Source organism: Urtica dioica, chromosome 3 (genome assembly GCF_054948205.1).
Source record: "Urtica dioica subsp. dioica isolate 48M chromosome 3, U.dioica_male_clone48M_v1_H2, whole genome shotgun sequence".
NCBI classification, from domain to species: Eukaryota; Viridiplantae; Streptophyta; class Magnoliopsida; order Rosales; family Urticaceae; genus Urtica; species Urtica dioica.
In genome coordinates, this window is record NC_142758.1 from 44469715 (window position 1) to 44476133 (window position 6419).

Genomic DNA, 6419 nt, shown 5'->3' on the forward strand with positions numbered 1-6419 from the left:
CTGAAACACATAATACTGTTCTGCAATGAAGAAAAAGAAAATAACTGTGAAATTAATTGAATTGCATTCCAACAACCAACAGACCTAACTAATCATATGAAAGATGCAATTTCAATTCAAGAGCAGTAACTGAAAAAATTATGTATGCATTAAGAGAAGTGCCGTACATATATAAACGGTACTAATTATTGTAGCATTTTCATCTGAATTAGATAATGACAATTATTTTTTTTGTAATATATATTTTCCTTAACTCTTGGTATCTCATGTTTGATTATTGTTTGTACTAAAACTAATAAGTTTGATTCAGTGACACTTAGTCATGTCAATCCTATAATTAGCTTGTGAGAGCAAGACATGTTTACATCGGCCAAGGATTATATATATTAATTAGAATAAAACACATTTAATTATGCGAGGATCATATTCATGTTTTTCTTTTCCAAGCTGTCTCTATATTACCCATTAGGTTTTTCAGTACTAAAACCCAATTATTTCAATGTTGGTCTCATGCAATGTTACCACACCCAACGACATAATCACGTTTCCCAGTTCCACTATCTACGAAACCCTAAAAGACACTGTATTTAACGATGTCTTATCTTATATATATGTGCCTGAAAATAACCTGCACAAAGTTATCCTACGAATATATATATATATATATATATATAGAGAGAGAGAGAGAGAGAGAGAGAGAGAGAGAGAGAGAGAGAGAGTATATTATGTCCAGTAAAATCTCGTAATTTGGCACTACAACAGACGAGTTTAGTTAATGTATTACAATAACAATTCAATATCTTTTTAAACTTCAAATCTTCAGCGTAATTTTAATGGACTGTTTCTTTTTTTTTTTTATAAAAAAATATGTTAATCAATAATAAGATATTTTAGCTACAACTTTAATATTTCTGAAAAAAAAAAATAAAAAAATCTAGATAAAAATTAGTATATTCTAGAATTCTCATTATTTTTATTGCATGACTTTGAATTATATTCAAAATTATCTGGATTTTTTATTTGTGAAGAAACAGATATTGAATTTATAGATTGGGACCCTATATCATTTCGGAAAAATGTTTTTATTACTTTACTCTGTTCCTCCTTTCTTCGACTACCTATTATCTACTATTATAATGCGTGTGTATGACATTAATATATATACACGTACGTATGTTACACATACACTTACACTTACACTTACACAATTATTTTTCCCAACTTAGAACTCGTAATATATTTTGTGTAAACAAAAACATAGAGGTGAGATGAATATTTTGAAATTACGGTAGCATAAATTTTTTTTTTTCTTTCTAAGAAGCCTTGAGTAGTGAAATACATAACAATTAAACGTAGCCTATGGCTAACAGGGATTCTCTCTCTCTCTCTCTCTCTCTCTAAACTTAACCTAGAGCTCCAGATCTAGTTTCCTCCGCCGCCCCTCTGGGTTCGGACGCGTCTCTGGGCAACCCAGCGACTCGGCTCCGTCCCGGGGGGGAGGGCGTCTCACCGCTGGAAATCCGGCGACCCTTATTTCCTCCGCTCATCTATCCTTCTGCCCTGCCTGTGCCGCCGTGCTCGCGCGCCTTCAGCACTTCCAGATCTGCCACGTGGTTCACCTCCATCCCATTCCTTTGGTCTCTTGTCCGCACGGGCCTCTGCGTCCACCCCCGCAAAGCTCCGGCGAGGATTAGACTGAGGTGCTTTTCGTTGACGATGGCGGTGCATCGTTTCATGTTGGGGACGGTGGAGCGTCGCTGCACGTTGGTGGCGGAGCGGCGTGTCTCCCCGGAGTCGGAGCGGCGACAATCCTCGGTGACGAAGCTGTGGAAAGCCTCCCGGGAGCCTGCGACTGTGCGGCTCGGTTCCTCCTCGACGACTTCTGTGCGGCGATGAGCCTCCTCGAAGGGGGTAGAACGACGTGTTCCATTGGCTTCTGAGACTGTGCGGCGTGGCTCATTGGCTACAACATTGTGGTGTGGCTCCTCTGCGACGAGGTTCTCGCAGCATGGTCCCGACGAGGCAGTGATGTGGCTCCTCGGCGTCGGAGACGATGAAGTGAGGTTCTTCGGTGTAGGCTATCAATACCTAGTGGCGGGTTTAAATTTTATTTTGTTATTTTTCCGTTTTAAAAGTATTTGGGACTCGTTTATTTTGTTACAGCGTTTTGTTTGGTTTGGTTTGTTTTGGACGCGGATTAGCCGTCCACTACTACAAAATTGATTTTCTAATGCGCAAGACTTCAGATGCGACTAGTCGCATCTAAATAACTTTTAGATGCGACTAGTCGCATCGGATAGTCAATCAGAAGCCGAAAAAATTCGCTCAAATTTTCTTCTGATTTTGACAATCCGATGCGATTAGTCGCACCTGAAAATATGTTGAAACTTTCAGGTGCGACTTTGTCGCATCAGATAGTTTTAAATTTTTAGGCGGGCCTCATCTCCCCCTCTTTTATTTCATTAATCTGACGTGGCGAATGAAATTTTTATTTTTTTTAATTATAATCCGGTGCGACTAGTCGCATCGGTAGAGGTATCAGGTGGGACTAGTCGCACCTGAAGAGTTATCAGGTGCGATTAAGTCGCACCTGATTATTAGGGTTTGTTTGAAAACGCAGGTCGACCCTTTCTTCTCCAGCCGCTCAAACCCAATTTTTTCTCTCTCCCTCTCTGCTAACTTCCCTTCTCCGGTCTCAAAGCCGACTCCGACCACCCTCCCCTCCGTCCATCTCTTCTCAGCCTCTTCCTTCGCCGACCACCACAAGCTACCGCGCGTCTCTGGTCCTCCGCCTCGTACCCGGCCACCGGACCTCCGCCTCATCCGGCCACCGGACCTCGCCAGTCACCACTGCCACCGTCCCTGCTCCGGCCACCAGGTTATCTCTCTATCTCTCACTCTATCTCTGGCTCTCTCTTTCTCTCACTGCTATTTTTCTCTGTTTCGTCCAGCTCCGCCACCGGACCTCACCATCTCCGCCGTCCCTGCTCCATCTCCGACAGCGCCTCAGCCACCGGACCTCACCGTCTCCGCCGTCCCTGCTGAATCTCCGACGCAAGGTTAGTGTTTTTATTTTTTTTCCTGTTTCAGTATATATATGTATATATGTTACTAATTAATATATGTATATATGTGTAATAATATATGTATATATATCTGTGTGTTTGTATATTGCATATATGTTTAGTTTATATGTGTTACTAATTATAGTATTGTATATTGTGTTAAGTAATTTTAATTGGATTAGTTTAATTTAACGTGTAACTTAATTAGTATTAATTTGATAATTAATTTAACATGTTTAGTAATTTGGTTAAGTTTAATAATTCTATTAGTTTAGGTTAAAAGTTTAAATTGATTGTAAATGAGTTAGTATTAATATGATAATTTCACATGTTTAATAATGTGATTAGTTTATATTAGGTTAAAATTAAGTTTTAATTGTTTTTCTGATTGTACTGTAACCCGCCAAAATATTAGGCGGGGAATGAGTATCCGATGCGACTAGTCGCATCTGATACTTTTCCCGCGAAAGTATCAGATGCGACTAGTCGCATCTGATAGTATATATCCCGCTTAAATATATTATGTTGGAGTATATTTAGGTGCGAATTTTGGTGCGAGGAGTCGCACCTAAAATGTCGCACCTGATAGTGATGACTTTCAGGTGCGACAAGTTGGACCTAAAATCATCAGGTGCAGACTTTCAGATTGGACTGTGTCGCATCTAAAGTCGCACCTGATGACACTTTCAGGTGCGACTTTGGTACTTTCAGGTGCGACAAAAGTCGCACCTGATGCTATATTTTGTACTAATGGTCGTCCACTATCCCGTTGTGGATTTCATGTTAGGTTTTGATCTATGTAGGTTGAAGAGGCATCTTCTTCGTGGTCAGCGGACCGAGGTTGAGTGGATCTTTGCATCAACAATCATTGGTTTTTCTGAAAGAGCTTTATGTGTGCTCGATTCATATTGTGCTCGTCGATCTTCTCTTTGTCGGAAGTATGCACAAATCGTACGATTATCGGAACTTAGTGTTAGTTTCACTTCGACTTATGTTTGAACTGTTCCATGTACTAAGGTGTTATTCTCATGTATTAATGATGGGTTTTATTACCCAATTTTAATGGAAAATCCGTGAAATTTCAAAAAAAAAAATTGTAGCCTATGGCTGCGGTGTATTATTATTTTATTTTTTTGACATTTTTATTATTTATGATTGTGTATTGCTTACACCAGAAAGAATTGACAGGCTATAAGATGTAATTTGATTATATATCTATATATACATATTAGCTAGGCTCATAAAGGGGTTACTATTTATTGAAATAATAAAAGCTTTAGACCAAGGACTCACGTGCCTTGTTACCCATATGGCCATATACATCAAACACACACATATATATATATATATATATATATATATATATATATATATATTAATGGTGGTTCTATATAGAAGTGATGAGGATGGCTTACCATCCATGCTAGCTAGCACTCTCTCTCTCTCCTCTCTCTCTCTCTCTCTCTGCACAATCATTCAAACAAATTTGTCGGAATGTTGGTGGTTACCCAACTATAACTAAATCACTTTCGTCCTATATATACGTATTAGGTCAATCCTAATCTCTTCTTCTAAAAAATAAAATCAAATAAAAATTAAATAAACTGATTAAGGATGTCCCAGATTGCTCGTATAATAACCACAAATAAGGGGAAAGTCAGCCTATAAATGTATAAATAGATGTGGCAATTTGAAGTGTAGCTTATAAGTTTATTGTAAACATTTAAAAAAAAAAATCAAATCAAATAAGTAACGCCAGCCACATTTAGATAGCTGATGACGTGGCAATTGTCATTGGTTGTTGTGTCACCTTAAACTGTTTAATAAAGTATGTTAAATTATTTCCCCTCTTATTAAATTGCCCATGCTAGTTTTACTTAATTTTTGAAGAATTTTTTTTTTTTTACGAAATATAACTTAGAATAATATACATATCCTCACACGTGATAATCAATTTTTTTTTTCTTGTACAGCACGGTATAATAATTATGAGTATTTCTTAGTCCTCGCAATGAGTAGGAAGACTATATGGTAGACCGATAAATAAAGTATCATATAGTAAAAACAAATCATGAACAAAATAAAAAGGAATAGTATGGTTAATAGTTGGCATGCACATACCCTAAAATGAAAAAAGAATGACAGGTTTGCAGGTTGGTTAGTAAGAAAGAGATATGATATAAATCGTATCATCATCGTAATCACGATCATGCACTATGTCTATGTATATATAAAGTAATATATATATATATATATATATATATATATATATCAGTTAATGTAAGCCAATGAGAATAGTCCAGGTATCTATTTCCGTATTCTGGACAAATAATAATGCGTTTATGAAAATAGTGGGCCACGATGAAGAGAGCTTTTGATTATGGTGTGTAGTCATAACTGACCTTACATTGTAGCTGGAAACTGCGAACTGTCCTGTTTTTCTCTCTTTTTTTCTCCTTTTGTACTGTCTTCATATAATTGAGGTCATTATCATCACAAACAGGACTGCTTTCAATTCTAACGGAGGTCTTTTAAAATCTGTTTTTCTTTTTTTATATATATATTTTCAATTATATATAGGTTGAAGATAACATTTATATGTATATATATATTAAAATCTATAAAAATACAAAACAAAAAAGATACAAAGAACAGTCTTTCAGATTTATTATCCAAATATATATCAAATTGAATTGAAGTTTAATATATAAAATAGAGGATAAAATATTGAAGCCCTGAAGTTTTTGTACCCCTTATGTTGTTTGTACACCAAGTGTCACAATCACTTATAATTAACTTTTTCCCCCCTTTTAATTATGTGTTTGCTTTTTTTTTTTTTTTTTTTTTAAATGAATTATGTGTTTGCTTTGAATAAATTGCTTTCTTGTGTGTAGTCATAAATTCGCCTGTCCTAAACGGATTTGCATGGTAATTACAGTTTTCTTGATTCGAAAGAAAGTCAACCGATCGACTTAGCTCTCTTCCTATTTTCTTTTATAGGTGTTATACAATTAATTAAGGAGGTCTAAGTAATTAGCCCATTAAATTATTGATTCTGCGCAGCTGTTGCAGAAAGTATACTAACAGAAAGTGCGACAGTTGCTGAAATTTAGATAAACAAAAGATAAACGATATGAGTGCGAAAATAATAAATAAACACCCGAGTTGATAGCCCAGTTCAACAATTCGTGCCTACGTCTGGAGAGCTTTTGCCTGGTGGAAAGCAATTTACTATGATAACGTGGTACAATAAGGATTTACACTCAATGACTCCATCGCTAGCTACCCAACCTACGTCTATCCTCTTCAACAGCAACTTAGACTCCCCTTAAATTCGAGATCCCCTCGATTCCC